Source organism: Spermophilus citellus, assembly GCF_964194105.1.
Source record: "Spermophilus citellus genome assembly, chromosome: 1".
NCBI classification, from domain to species: Eukaryota; Metazoa; Chordata; class Mammalia; order Rodentia; family Sciuridae; genus Spermophilus; species Spermophilus citellus.
The window spans coordinates 287,600,506-287,616,356 of NC_138182.1; positions in this window are offsets into that span (position 1 = coordinate 287,600,506).

Consider the following 15,851-nt stretch of genomic DNA (forward strand, 5'->3'; position numbering starts at 1 on the left):
CCCCATGGGCTCCCACCCAGGTGTGCCAGGGTGCCTCATCCCCCCCCATGGGTTCCCACCCAGGTGTGCCAGGGTGCCCCATCCCCCCCATGGGTTCCCACCCAGGTGTGCCAGGGTGCCCCATCCCCCCCATGGGTTCCCACCCAGGTGTGCCAGGGTGCCCCATTCCCCCATGGGCTCCCATCCAGGTGTGCCAGGGTGCCCCATCCCCCCATGAGTTCCCACCCAGGTGTGCCAGGGTGCCCCATCCCCCCATGGGCTCCCACACAGGTGTGCCAGGGTGCCCCATCCCCCCCATGGGTTCCCACACAGGTGTGTCAGGGTGCCCCATCCCACCCATGGGTTCCCACACAGGTGTGCCAGGGTGCCCCATCCCCCCCATGGGTTCCCACACAGGTGTGCCAGGGTGCCCCATCCCCCCCATGGGTTCCCACACAGGTGTACCAGGGTGCCCCATCCCCCCCATCGGTTCACACAGGTGTGCCAGGGTGCCCCATCCCACCCATGGGTTCCCACACAGGTGTGCCAGGGTGCCCCATCCCCCCCATGGGCTCCCACACAGGTGTGCCAGGGTGCCCCATCCCCCCCACGGGCGCCCATGTGGCATGCCAAGGCAACACCCCCTTGCCATGAGCTCCCATGGGCGTGCCTGGGATGGCCTGGCCCCTGCCCCAGGTCTGTGGCCTTGCAGGCTGCCCTGTGGTTGTACATGGCATGTGCTGGGTGTCACAGTGGCCCACTCAGGCCACTGAGGAGCCTCCAGGTGGGCTCCTCTGCTCTGCCTCCCTCTGTCCCCACAACCTGACCACCACCACTGCCCAGCCCATGAGCCTCTCCAGGGGCATGTCCCCTGTTTCCTGAGTGGCACCTAGCCCTGGCTCTCCATGGTCTCTGTCCCCTCTGTAGCCAAAGGTACACCAGTCAACCTGGTCACCTAGTTGAATGGCGGCATCCTCAGTGAGATCCGAGAAGTCACCTGCTCATGGACTCCCTGCTATGACCCAGATGACCCAGTGGCCCTGTACAGGCATGCTGCATGACAGCACAGCCCACGCATCCACAGGGTCCTGTAGGCACCGCCCACATAGAGACCTCTGCTGCCACCCACATGATGACCTTCACCCCAGGTCCCAGGAGAGTGGCCTTGCTTCCTGCAGGCCTCTGCCCACACAGAGCCTCACCATGGAGGCTACTGGACCCAAGACCATGTGAGCCAGGGCCTCTCTCTCAGGGCCCATGGCCTAGTCTCCAGGATTGCCACTGGCAGCCTCAAGGGGGACTTTGCAGAGGCCCTGCACTCAGGTCAGCTGGGTTGGCCACATGGGTCTCCCCTGCTCGTAGCCCAAGCCACTTTGAGTCAGGGTGCCATAGGGTCACCGTCCAGACAGCAGGTCTAGCTCAGTGAGGCGCAGTCTGGCCAGTGTCACATGTGGGCCATACACAGTGCTGAAGGTCCCCCTCCCCAGGCCCAGCACAACCAAAGTCCACCAGCAGGAGCCAAAGCTCTTGAGGTAGAGCTGTGGGCAAGCACCTTGCAGAGAACAGGGGAGGGCCCCAGGCTGCAGGTGCCACAGGACCAGCAGCCACTGCACACCCCACAGAAGCCAGGTCCCGTGTCCGTGTGCTCTCCAGCCTCAAGCTCTGCAAGAGACCAAAAGGAGGCCTACAGAGGGTGGGGGCTGAGCACCTCACGTGGCCGTTCAGAAAGTGCCAAGGGGGCAGGGGATTCCACCCTGGTTTCAGAAGGAGCCCCTGAAAATCAACTAGAAACAACCTGATAAAAGGGACAGAGGTCCTGAGTGGGCACTGTGTCGGCCAACTTCCCATTACTGTAACCAGTGGTCCAGCTGGTGCCCTCACAAGAGCAAGGCCTGTCTTGCTCGGTTTGGGAGATTTTGGCCCAGATTGGTTGGCCCTGGAGCTTTGGGCGGACAGAAGGGCAGCCGTCATGATGGCGGTACTCGGTGAAGACACTCACAGCCAGGACACCCAAGGGAGGAGGCGGCAGGGCCGGGCCCAGAGTCCAAGACCCTGGGCCGCCCTCTTAAGGTTCCAACACCCCCAACAGTTGCAGGTGGGGACCCCCCTCCACACATGGGCCCTGGCGCCGCTGCAGACCCAGACTGCAGCGGGCACACAGGACGGGCGCCATGTGGCAGCAGACCTGGGTGGTGCCAGCCTCAGGAGGTCTGGGGGGAACATGGTGCGGCCCTCAGCCCCCAGAGCTGAGCTCCACATAGGCAGCGTCCACACGGGGCAGGAGCACTGACCCTCCAGGGGAGGAGGGACAGGTATGGCATCTGGAGAGCCTGCCTGTGGGGTGCTGCTGGGGCCCCACCCCACGCGGGACCCCTCATCTGCCTGCCGAGGTGCAGCACCACCAGCTGCATCTCACCTGCCCGCACGACCTGGGTGGCCAGCCCCTGCTAGCCTGAGGTCGCCGTGGATCAGGAGGAGCAGGGCTCCACAGGACCAGCCTCCTTGTCCTGCCTGCTTCGTGCCACCCAGTTTTCTGCTACAGGCTCCACCACCAGTTGGCATATGAATCCCACTCGGGGCACTCATAGACCTCAGATAATGCCACCTCCACCCTGGCAGATGTGGGCAACGGCACCTCACGGCACGTGTACAGAGTTCCATAAGCCCACACTGGGCCGGGCACGGTGGCACACTCCTGTGATCCCAGAGGCTCAGGAGGCTGAGGCAGAAGGATGGCAAGTTCAAGGCCAGCCTCAGCTACTTAGCAAGCCCTGTCTGTCTCTAAATAAAAAGCCCAAAGTGCTGGCTCAGGGGTTAAGTGCCTCTGGTTCCATCCCCAGTATCAAAAAATGTCCACGCTGGGCAGGGCCGGAATGCCAGCCCACAGCCTGCTCAGCATCAGGAAGAACCTTCAGCCGCAGACTCTGGCCTCAGGGAGCATGCTGAGATCACACGGAGTCCCGCAGCCCCAGTACCTGCACAGCGATCGTAGCTGGGGGTAGGCGGCTGCAGGTGCCATGGGAGCTTGTGCCCCTGTGATGGCAGGGGGGACGGACATGGCCCGAGGTGCACTGGAGCAGGAGGCCACGGGATGGCAGAGGGGAGACTGGGCCATGGGCCTGTGGGCCTGGGCACACAGGGGTTATGGTGGCCACAGGGTTCAGGGTGGCCATGGGGCTGAGGTTGGCCACAGGGCTGGGGGTGGCCACAGGACTGGGCATGGGCACAGGGCTAGGGATAGGCACTGGGCTGGGAGTGGCCACAGGCTGGGGATGGGTGCTCCCAGGAGCAGCCCTGTGACACCTCGGCCTCAGACCTGCAGCCTAACAAAGCACCCCCATTCTTTAAGCCACGGTTTGTAGGAACTGGCCCCTGAACAACTGGGGTCAGGGAACCCAACACTGAAGAATCAAAATCTGCATGAAACTATTAAAACTGTATTCAATGTTTTTATTAAGAAGTGCTTGTAGTTTGATCACAGTTTTTGAAAAATCCAAGTCATAAATTTTAATACAAATTTAAAATGAAGTCCTTAAAAATCTCAACTTGATAGGAAACATTTAAAAGCAAAGGTGGATAGAGAAGACCCAGGCTTTTCAATACCCAGAGAGGCAGCTTGAGGTAAAAGTGGCAGAACCCCAAGCCCAGAGCTGTCCGGACAATGCAGACCATCCTGCCTGGCCCTCTCCAGCCCTCTCTGGCCCTCTCCTTCCTCTCCTGGCCTCTCCCGCCTAGCTCTTGCAGCTGGGCTTCTGAGCTCACCCTGTTGTGGTAGGTGGCCTGGCAGAGACCCACGCACAGCGGCGGAGCAGCCAGAAGCTCAGTGGGTGGACAGACAGCCGCTGTTGCCTCTGCCATCTCAGAGGAGGGTGACTGAGGGGCAGTGGAGGTTGTGCAGCATTGAGGGTCTGCTGTCCTTAGGTCTCCTCGTCCTCGGTCACCTCTCCAGGCTGTTCCTGGCGCAATGCTGCAGCTCAGCCTGGTGAGAAAGTGACGGGCCGCAGTGCTCAGCTGTCCAGGGTCCCCTCCACTTCCCCCACAGCTTCTCAATGTAACTACCAACGGCCTGCGGTCGACCAGAAGCCTTGGCCATCAGCACGCTCTGTACGTCACTAAGAGATGCGGGGACCTTGAGAGGTACCTGACCCAGGGGTGCGATTTGCTGGAGGCAAATCGATCACCTGGGCAGGTGAGTGCCATCCAGCACTTGAAGGAATACGCCAAGACACAGGCTTACACGCTGCAGGAGGTGGCTGGGATTACACAGGCGCACACCGTGCCACACCAATGCTGTGTGGCTGCGGTCAGTGCCACCTTCACATCCCTCTCACTCCTCTCCCAGCCAGGGCTCCAGAGCGAGTTCCATGACTCGCACTCTGAGGAAGGCCTGTGCTGACCTGTTGTCCACCTGCTGACGGGTCATCCACCTGTGTGTCACATACTCACGCACCTTCTCTCTAGTTCTCCACACGCCAGGCTCTGTGGTCTTCTGGGAGCGTTTCAAAGTGTCCACAGGCCCAGGCACACCTGATGCTCAGCAGAGCTCGACCCTGCTGTTCAAAGTGCACCTGTGCTTTGTCCCCTGCCATGGGAGCCACGGGCGGTAGGCTCTCCAGGAATCAGAAACCAGGTCACCTGGACGGGGACTCTGGCCCCAGGCTATCCTCCAGCCCCAGGGGCCCTCCTGTCTGGACATCTTCCTGGTCCATCCACCCTTTCCAGACTCCACCTCCAGCTCAGCCTCCACTGGGCATCACCTTTGGACATCTGCTCTGACCCCAGCTTCTAGGTCCTGGCCTCTGGTCAGACCTCCCTAGCAGGTGACACACAGGAGACTGCTTGTCCTGCTCCACGTGTGGGACCTCCCTGGCTTCTGGGGGTGTCTGGAAGGTGCCTGGTCCCTGGAAGGCAATGGAGCGGGTTTTCAGACAGGTGAATGTGTGGGCAGCTGGATGGACGGAGGACCTCCCCACGTCTGCCTTCTGGCCCAAATCCAGTGCCCGGCAGCACTCAGGGCGTGGAGCTGCGTTTGGCACTTGTTCCTGAGGGAATGGTGATGAGCTGATACCAGACATCCGAGGGTTCTCGTCCCAGCGTCAGAAGCCACCATCCTGGGCCCGCCACCTGGGTCCACTCTCCTGCCCGGCAGGGCTCCAGCCGCGGTGCCCACTCTGCTCTTTAGTGGAGATTTGTGCTCTCCACTGAGTGACCTTTAGACACGCGGTCTGGGTGGTAAAGCCCAGAAAAGCCAGCGGCTCCTCTGAGAGAAGCGTTTTAATAAAGGTTCAGCAGCAGCGAGACGCCGGCTTTAAAGGGTAAACGGATTCCTCGTGTTTGGCTTTTTCTGTTTTTTAACTCCACGGTCCTCCTTTGATCTCTGTGGATTCGTCCCACCAGACCAAAGGGCACCGCAGCTACCTGGTCCTGATTTACAATTACAGGAGGGGAAAGTGCCCCTTTTCTGAGCCCCAGCTGGTGGGCCAGGCCTGCGCTCCTGCTCCCCGTGGAAGGGTGGAGAGCGCTGCTCCCCTCCTCCCGGGACGTGCCGGGCACAGGCAGAGCTAGCCCAGCACTGCCACCCGCAACCAGCAGCCCCCGTGGTGGCCAGTGAAGCTCGCGCCCTCCCACCCCACCCCCTCCAGCACCAGGGTGCCTGACTCGGAGAGCTGCAAGGGCAGAAGCAGAGCCGCCGGCCCCGCCTGGCCTCCCCTGACCTCCCTGAGCCCAGTCCTTCACCACTGGCCAGGGAACGGGGCTGAGAAGGTGGCGCCCAGGCTGCTCCACCTGCTCTGTGTGTCCAGCTACAGCAGGCCAGTGTCATGTGTCCACTCAAGAGCAAGGTGTATGGGGTGGACTGAAGGGACACACTGAGTGGCCCGTCTCTGCCAGGGGAACCAGCGCAGACCAGCTGGGTGTGTCCAGGTAACAGAGCCCAAGGTAGACCACAGCATGAGGACCAGAGAGGTGCACCGTCCAGAGTGGTGCTGCGGGCCTCAGCACCCTGCTGTACACCACGGAAGGCAAGCTGCGTGCGTGGCACTTCTGGTTCCTCCTCTTCCCCTCTGAGAAGCTAGGAATTTAGACGTCGATGTTTGGATAGCCTGTCCCCGAGTCTAGCCTCAACCTGAGGAGTCAGGGTTCTGTAGCAAGAGCAGCATCAGAGACGTCCCCACAGGGGACATGTGACCACTCATCGGAGGCTCCCAGGAACCTGCTTAGAGGCCAGCAGGAAGTGAGTGGAGCCAGCTTGGGGGTGCACTCTGCATCCCAGCTGCCTCACAGGGACCCCAGCCCAGGAGCCTGGAGCCCCCTGCACGTCATCCACATGGGGTCCTGCAGGGGGCAACGGAGCTGGTCCAGACAGCCCCCACAGGACAACAAATGTCACCACTGTGACTCATCCCACAAGGACCATCCCAGGAAGCAGGCCCAACTCAGCACGTGAGCCTGGCTATTCCAGTGGCCTCCGCCCACCACTGGGAGGTCAGGCCACCTTCCAAGGACCACCTGTGGGCAGTGCTGGGCTGGGCGGCTGCATCAGGACCACTGGCCGGCATCACCTGCTTGTAGCTTCACTTGGCAGAGCCCCTAGGAAGCAGAGAGGCCCATTCAGGCTGGCCTCTGAGATCCGGGATCACAGAGTGGCCCTCGAATCCCCAGCCCAGGCCATGAGTGTCCGTAGCCTGAGGACAGAGGGCGGCCTGCTCCTGCTCTGCCTGCCTTCCCAAAGGGCTTCAAGGAATCAAGGAAGCCAGGGCTGGAGGAGCCCCACCCTGTGCCCCTCCCCTGGAGACGTCATCTGGCGGGTCACCAGCCCTCGGAGAGTCGAAGGCCAGTGGACAGATGGTGTGCCAGAAGAGTCCTACACTCTATTTGCCCCCAGGCTTTGCTCTCCTGAGGGCATGCAGGAGACCCCACTCAGGTAACTGAACTTAGGGCCCAGCCGGGGTCCGCCTGCGAGTCCGAGCGTGTCACCTGGAGTCTGGATGTCTTCCTTTCCCAGAGCCGAGCTCCTCTGTCCTGGAAGCTCTTTGCCAATGGGTGCGGGCCCACTGGACAGGACGCCCGTCTGCTGGCCCTTGGATGGCGTGTGCTCACCCAGCATCGGAGGCAGAAATTCCCCTCTCAGCTGTGCTCTTGCCTCTGGGGACCGTGGGCCATCCACCGCCGCCACCCCCGCAGGTCAGGTTAAGCCCAAGGCACGCTCTGAGCCAAAGGATGAGGACGCTGGCCTGAAGCCTGGCGTGAAGCACGGCAGCCACCTGCGCGCCCTCCACAGGGGAAACCCTAACCTTCCAAAGGTCTCTTGTCCCACGAGAGCTGACGTCCAAGGCTTGGAGAAAGAGAGGCAGTGCCAGCGCTCCAGGTGGGGCCGACCTCTCGGGTGCCTGGGCTTCTCTGGCACTCGTTGTGCCCTGGCTTCAGCCACCCCATCGGGGTTCTGGGGCAGCAGGCAGGAGGGCAAGGGCAGGACTCAGCAGGCCGGCCTGGGAAGGACCTGCTCTGCCCCTTCCCGGGCAAGGCTCCCAGCCCCCGTGCCTCGGTTTACCCTTCTGTCCTGGGAGCTGGCGCCAAGCTCCGGCAGCTGTAGAAAGGACTGGCAAGTGCTTGGCCGTGAGCCTGCGCCACGTGACACCGGTCCAGCTTGGTCTTGCACTCTGGCCTGTGTCCTGAGCAACAGGACACAGCTCCCTATTCTGGAAGTGAGATCAGGACACTCTCCGATTTCGGGCTGCACAGCTGCCCTCCAAGGAAATGCCACGTCGAAGTGTGGAAAGGGCGCTGATCCCGTCCACGGGCCCTCATGACCACCCCGGCCCCACTCCTCGACACCATCACCCTGGGCTGGGTCCCACCACACGCACCACGGTGGCTCCCTAGCGACAGGGGCTGGTTGGTGTGTCCTGGTCCCCGGGGTCAGGTGTGCCAGCAGCAGGAATGACCTCTCTACCCAAGCTGCCCCTGAGAGTGGGCCCCTGTTCCTGGGTCTCAGCCAACCCCTCCCGGGGCTCCCCTGCCTTGTCCCCATGAAGGAGGGCAGCTCTGCCAGCACACGTACTGCTCTCTTCCTCCTGGTCTTCTTGGGGACAAGGCCAAGCTCTGCCCCTGAGGGCCCCAGTACAGGGAGGTGCAGCCTGTGGTCCTGAACCACCAAGTGCAGAGGAGGGCGGCTCGCCCCGGCCCACCCCTGCCCAGCCCCTGTTCCTAGCTGGGCACGCCCTGCATGGCTCTCCCACTTCCCCAGCACCAGGATTCCACCCCACCTGAACCCCCTGCCTTAACTGGATACTCCTTGCTGGGCTGGCTGGAGTGACATGGGGACATGGCCCCACACCTTCCCAGGGCACACTCACACTGAGAGTGTGTGGCCAGCCAAGAAGGCACCTGTCCCCTCCCCCTCCCAGTGAGGGTCTCCCTCGCAGCAGGAGTGAGGACTCCCGGGTGAGAGGCCAGAGGGGCGACAGGGCAATGGGGTCCTCGCCTGGCCTTGGGGAGCACGTGCTGGTGCATCTGGCTGGCTCGGGGCCTGGGCGCTCCTCCAGGGGAACATGGGATGTATCACATTCCCCCAAGTCAGAAAATGGCTAAAATCAATCAGGTTGGGAGGAGCCCCAAGATGGAATCGGGCAGCAACAAGTGAAGTTTACTGAGGGTGTGGGGAAGAGAGCCTGGCACACAGGGAGGGGTGCTCGGGGCAGACGGGGAGGGGCGGGGGCTGTGCGTGAGGGTGTGGGGAAGAGAGCCTGGCACACAGGGAGGGGTGCTGGGGCAGACCCCGAAGGGAGGGGGCTGTGCAGATGCTGCCTTGTTAGTAAATCTGTTTTGCAGGGAGACCTGAGTTAGCAAACATGAAATTACTTTGTGTCTATTCAACAACCAAGCAAGCAAACAAACAGATTATGGGTAATCAGAACCAGCTACATAATTGCAAGACCCAGAGCAAATTGAGAAGGCAGGCCCCACTCAGAGCTTATCAAGGGCTCCGAGCCAGCAGGGAACAAGTCCTTCCAGGTGTGAGGCGCCTGGTGGGAGGCAGCCCAGACCCTGGGTGGTGTGGGCAGTGGTCACTGGATAGGCAGGGGCAAGAAGGCACAGATTGTCACACATACTGGACCATCCCTAGGGGGCTGGTGCTGGGCCTGCAGCCTGAGCACACCCAGGGCGTGAGTTCTAATACCAGAGGCCTCAGGGCTCCTGCACAGAGCCCAAGAAGTGACCATGGGCTGCAGCACCCTGCACCTCATGGGCAAGGCAGGCCCCCAGGGGGTGTGTGGAAAGGACACAAAGCCAATCTGCAGAGCTGGGACGCCAGACCCAAGTCCCCAGGGGTGGGGGTGGGGGGAAAAGTGAATATCAACAGCAATGGGCTATGACCCACCTAATGCCCACAGGTTCACAGCAGGCAGGTGAGTAAGTGGGGAGAGGGGGATGCTGGTCCTCTCAGAATTGCAGGGACCAACACAAAGGGAGGAGTGGGGACTGAGCCCAGGCCTTTGACACACAGCACATGAACAGCAGCTCGGCCAGAATCATCAAGAGCCACTGACGTTAGCAGGCAAAACTCATGAGAAGTGGAACATCGCTTAGTCTCACAGTCCCTCCCCAGAAAACGGAAAAGCAAGAGCAGCTACAGGGAGCAGCTGTGGACACCCTTCACCGGGCTGCGTGGCTGCACAGGCCCACACCCAAGACCTCCTGGAAGACACCCTGTGGAGGGCCCAGCATGGATTCCGTGGGTCCCACCCCAAGGCAGGTCCAGATCTGGCCATGCGAAGCAGCAGACAAGCCCAAGCTGATCAGAAGAGTGCTCTCCCTGGATGCATTGGGGCCCGTCCTGTCCCCGTGGAAGCCACCAGGGACATGGGAATGCACCGTGAGGTCCTGAGTTGGAGGCTGGACAGGAGACACTTAAACAAGGCCTGCAGAGAACTGTGGCCCCACACCAGCACCCACGTCCTCGTTTCAGGCACTACTCTGGCTACAGAAGACACTGACTTCCAGGGACCCTGCGGGACGTGCTGGAATTCTCTGTCACAACTGCAAATGTTTTCATAAGCCTGAAATAATTTTAAAGTGAATAGTTTAAAAAGAGCAGTAGATAGCACTAAAAAATAACAAGTTCATGGCATTTGCAGGGAAATGGATGGCATTAGAGCAGATTATGCTAAGAGGAGTTAGCCAATCCCAAAAAACAAATGCCAAATGCCTTCTCTGATATAAGGGGGTGACTCAAAATGGGGTAGGGAGGAAGAGCATGGGAAGAAGATTACCTCTAGATAGGGAAGAGGGTGGGAGGGAAAAGGAGGGAGACGGGGAATTGCATGGATGGTGGAAGGAGACCCTCATCATTGTACAAAATACATGTATGAAGATGTGAATTTGGTGTCAGCATATCTTATATACAGAGATATGAAAACTTGTGGTATAAAGGTGTATTAAGAAATGTAATGCAAATAATAATAATAATAATAATAATAATAATAATAATAGTAATAATAGAGATCATGTAAAAATAAATAAATAAATAGAAAAAAAAGAGTAGAAGAATTAACACGAGAGATCCCCTTTTGTCCTTAGAGTAGATCTGGCCAGGGGTGCAGTGTCACCTGAAAGAGCTCTTCCCTCAGTGTGGTCACATCCTGGCTGCTTCCCCCCAGTATGGGAGAACCTCAAAGTCACCTTGGCTGGAAATAAGGTCTTTGTAGACACACCAGTTAGGATGAGGTCATGCTGGACGGTAGTGGGCCCCAAATCCAGGGACTGATGTCCTCCTGGAGGAGCAGCAGCCCTGGGAGGAGGGAGGGCCACTGGGGTGGGAATGTGCTCGGGCCCAGGAGCGGCAGGGCTCAGGCCTACACACACAGCAGCAGGGGGCCACTTCCCAAGGCTCTCCCTTCCTGGGAGGGGGTCAGCCCAGGAGCTTGAACATTCTCATCTCCCTGCCTGCCCCATGTGCTGTTTGTCTTTGATTTGATCATTGCAAATTTGTTCATGCAAACATTTACTCTTTTTGCAAAAATGGATGTTATATTTTAGAACAATTTTATGTTCACAGCAAAATTGAGCAGAAAGTAGAGAGATTACCCAGGTACTTCCTGTCCCCACCCCACAGGCCCGGCTCCCCGAATGTCAACATCCCCACCAGATGGTTTCATGTGTCACAGCTGGTGACACACATGGACACATCATAATCACCCGAAGCCTTAGTCTACATCAGGGTCCCCTCTGGGTACTGCATATTCTACGAGTTTTGGTGGGTTTTTTTTGTTTTGTTTTGTTTTGTTTTCTGGTGGTTTTCTAAAAAGACAGAGAGGGCTGGGGTGGAGCTCAGGTGGAGTCCTTACCCAGCATGCACAGGCGTTGGGTTCAATCCCTAGCACCACAGAGAAAGAAGAGACCAGAGGACACACACGTGTTCCTGTGTCTCACTGTGTGACACCCTGAGCTGCTTGGGACTCACCAGCAAGAAGGCCACCACCAGCTCTGGGCCCTGGCCCTGGAGCAGAACCTTGGACACTCTTAGCCGTGGGAGACAGCGAGCAGAGCTCTGCGCTCAGCAATGGGCACAGAGTGTCAGGCCTTCTGGTGGCTCCATGTGCCTGCCTTCTCCCCCTGAGGGACGTCTCGGCCACTTCCCCAGGTGGGCAGTTGTGAATTCCAGCTGCTTTTGCACATGCCTTGGGTTGACTGCCAACTGCCCGGGAAGAGCTCACTTGGTTGGTGGGGAGCCCTGCCCATCCCCCAGCCCGCGGCAGGCTCTTGTTCTGGGTTCGCCATGTTGGCAGTGTGTGGTCTCCGGCTGCTCGACTTTGAGTTCTGACAACAGGTGATGCAGGACATATTTGGGGTCTGCTGTCTGCCACCATGTGTCCTTTGGGGAAGTGTCTACTAGGTCTCTTGCCCACATCTGATCAGGTGACTTGCTTTCCTACACTGAGGTTTTTTTTATATATTTTTTTTATAACTTTAGTTTATTCTTATGTGGTGTTGAGGATCAAACCCAGCACCTCGCACATCCCAGGCAAGCGCTCTACCACTGAGCCACCACCTCAACCCCTCACATGGAGTTTTAACAGTGCTTTACCCCAGGCCTGGCAGCACATGCTCATGATCCCAGCCTTGGGAAGGCTGAGGCAGGAGGATCCTGTGCTCCAGGACAGCCTAGGCAGTGCAGACTCCATCTTGGAAAGAGTTCTTTTTGTCTTCTGCCCCGCATTCCTTGATCTGATGTGCCCGTCCAGCCCTGGTTTGTCTTCTTGTTCTCTTGACAATGGCTTGAGGACCTGAAATGTTCAATCTTAAAGCCTGTCTGATTGTCCCAGGAACATCTCGTCTGTGCCTCTGATGTTGTACACAACATGCCCAGGCATCCAGGGCTTCCTTGTCCATCTCCCAGGGTTCCATGGCCTGTTCGGGACTCTGGTCTGCGCTACGCTTTTTCTTGAGTAAGGTGTGAGGTCTGTGTCTGGTTTGTTTCTGTGCATGGACATCCAGCTGTCCAGACCCACCCTCCCCCATCACATGCCTTTGCTCAGCGTCCCAGGTGGATTCTATTCGTGTAGGCTCATCCCAGCGCCCTACCTGCTCTGTGGGCGTGTGTGCCTGCTCCCTGCCCATGCACCTGGCCCTGGTCACGCAGCGGCAACACAGGTGCTGAGCTGGCCAAGGTGGGTCAGTGCCAGCTCCTCCCCCTGCACATGGGTCCTTGGGGGTAATCCTGACATTGAGCAGGAGCTCAGTTTCACCTTCTCGAAGGCCTGTCTGATTGTCCCAGGAACATTATCATTAAAGGGGCACCTCTTCCCCGTCTGCACACTTGGAATCTCCTGCACACATGACCACACCTATGGACTTCCTGTTCTCTTCCACTGCTTACTGGATCCACAACATGGAGTTCAAATCTCTGCATTCACAGAAGGAGTCTCAGGCCCCTACAAAGTGGCCTCAGTCTCTCTCCTGGTGCTGTGCCATTCTGCAGGAGCCAGGGCGGGGGTGGGCTGCGGATGTGCCCTTCTGTGCTGAAGGAGAGTGAGCTGGGAGCTCTCGTGTGACCCGTTCACACCTGAGGAGCAGCCTGGGAGCTGGGCAGCCCATCGCTCCCAGCCCTACCCCGGAGGCTCATGGAGGGAATCGACGGACCACTTATCCTCCACCGCTGACATTAGCCAGACCCAGGCTTCTCTTTGAAATCATTATTTCAGATTTGTCATGGACACAGTGTCACCAGGGCCAAAGCTTGTCTCCTTAAAAAGACCACTGACTCCCTAAAACAGAGTTCAGTTCACCTCTGCCTGGCATTTGGGTCCCACCAAAGCTTCGATCCCCCCTGGTCCTGGGGAAGAGGCCTAACCATCTGCGTGGAGTAGAGACCAGAGTCCTTCCCCCCCTGGGCGTGGGTCCCCAGCTCCTGGAAGTGTCCCTCTGGTTTCAAGAGAGGCTCCTGAGAGCCAACCCTGGGGTACCCTGGTTGGCGGCTCCCCTCGAGTGGCCTGTGCCACACACCATCTCAGTGCTGGGCATAAGTGTTTCTCATCTGCGACACTCAACCCCCTGCCATTTAGAACAAACTCTCCCGACGTCCCCTTAGCCCACAGGTGGAATGCAAAGCAACATTAACAACTTTTAAAAATCATTTCAAAAATCAATCCCAGGGCCTGCCAGGGAAGGACAGTGATTACTGCTAAGGTACATGTATCGACTTTGATACCGAAATGGATGGCATCTAGTGACTTTCACCCCAGAGCACCTTGCTGGAGGAGGTGATGTCACCTCCCAGATGCCAGAGGCCCTGGCAGCCACAAAATGGACGGCCTGGCAAGTGAGCCCACAGCCATACAGGGACGAGAGCCAACAACGGATGTTCCAAGCAAAGCCACAGCACACGCCACCGACCCCCAACAACACTGTGGTCACAGTCCTGGGAGAGTCTGAGTGCAGGAGAGTCGTGCATGTGCTTGTGTGCATGTGTGTGTAGGTATGCCTATGAGCATGTGTGTGTGCATGTGTGCACGCATGTGTGTGTGCGCATGTCTGCTTGTGTGCGTGTGCGTGCGTGGGTGTGCCTGTGCATATGTGTGAGCGTATGTGCGTGCATGTACATGTGTGTGTGTGTGCACATGTGTGTGTGCAGGTCAGAAAAGGTCAGGCTCAGGCAGGACCTTGGAGAGGTGGGGCAGGACAGGAGGCCTGGGGATCCGCGTGGGGTCTGCATCAGCCTCCGACAGCACTCACAGGTCAACCTGGTCACCAGGACCACAGGACACCAGCATCTTCCAGTTCCCAAGGGGCCTTCCAGCGAAGGTCCTACCCTGGGGACAGGAGAGTGTTGGACACAGGGTGGAACAGCAGATGAACATGAGCCAGGGAGCAGTGGACACCAGGCTGCTGGGACCTGCTTCTGAAGAGACCATTGGCCTGCAAAGGTCTCTGCAAGGCCAGTTCTTCCTTCTCTCTAAATCTCACTCTGCAGAGCCCAGCTTCCTGGCAGGTCCTGCCCACTGGCTTTCTGGCCCCAGCTGGCCCCTGCTCCACCCCTGCCTCCCTGTGCCGGGGCCTGACAGCAGAACAACAGACCTCCCACCTCCAGCTGCCCAGGCCCTGCCCCTCCTCACTGTGCCGCAGGGCGCTGAGCAGGTGTCCTCAGCCCCTCAGGGGACTCACCGGCTCCCTGCTCTGCTCACAGCTGAGCCTTTCTGCAGATTCAGGCCTGGCCTGCTCTTCTCCCACTATTTCTCCCACCCTGTGGCCTGGGAACACGCACACCCCTGGGGACCACCGTGCTGGCCACTCAGTTCATGACCTCTCTCCCAGAGCTCCCACCTTCCACCCACAGTGGCTCCACCTGCACCAGCCCTCTTCCCCCAGCACCCAAGTCCCCCTCCCACACGTGGTTGTCCAGCGCTCCTGGGCCTCTGGTCCATTTGTCCCCTCCCACACCAGCCATAGCGGGCTGCCTCCACACCATGGAAGGACGCCACAGAGAGCTCCTGCTCCTCCTGGGGCCCCAGCACTGTCCTTCTCACTACTCTGGACTCTTGGCCAGGCCCGGGGTCCATCTGGCACCCTCTGCTCTGGTCCTACCTGGCCACCCCAGTCCTGCTGAGACTGGGTGCACCCCCTGTCTGCTGGCACCCAGGACCCCAGCGTGCCCAGGACACTGAGCACTGGTGTCTTTTGACATCACCCTGACCTGCCACCACCTGGTGGTCAGCTGTCCTGTGTTGTCCTGACACTCCACACCTTCCTGTCCCCAGGGGCCTTCCTCACTCCCTGTTCCATCCCCGTCTTGGGTGTGCGGCCCTCCCTGCGTGTGGCACTGCCTCACTGCTGCACCTCCGCCTCCTCGGAGTCGGCCTGGCCACCTGGTCACCTCAGGGTGACCCTCTCCTACAGGGACCAGCAGGAGCACGGGGCCTGGGTCAGCTCAGCGGGGGCTTCTGGGCCCTGGAGGTCGGTGAGGGTCACATCTGGAAGCCTTGCCAGGGTGTGGCCGCCTCATGCCTCCATGCCCAGCTCCCAGAAGGGCCACTGCGTTGGCGGTCATGGCCTGAGCGCCACGCAGTTCAAGCGGGAGAGTCTGAGGGGAAGGAGGGCAGACTCAGCACCCTCAGAAAGAAGGGGAGGAACTGGAGCAGAACTCGAGAACACACCAGCAGGAAGCAGTGGCCATGGGCAAAGGGCGGGCAGCCTCCTCTCCCCCAGCCGAGGACACATCAGAGAAGGGTGAGCACTGAGGACACGCTGTGCGCAGCTGGACCTCAGGCCCTCGGGACACCTCCAGCTGCAGGTGTCCGCAACGAAGAAGGCCTTTGCCAGCCACGGAGGACGACAGTGACATGCAGCCCGAGGACTCTCTGGGGCACACGAAGCTG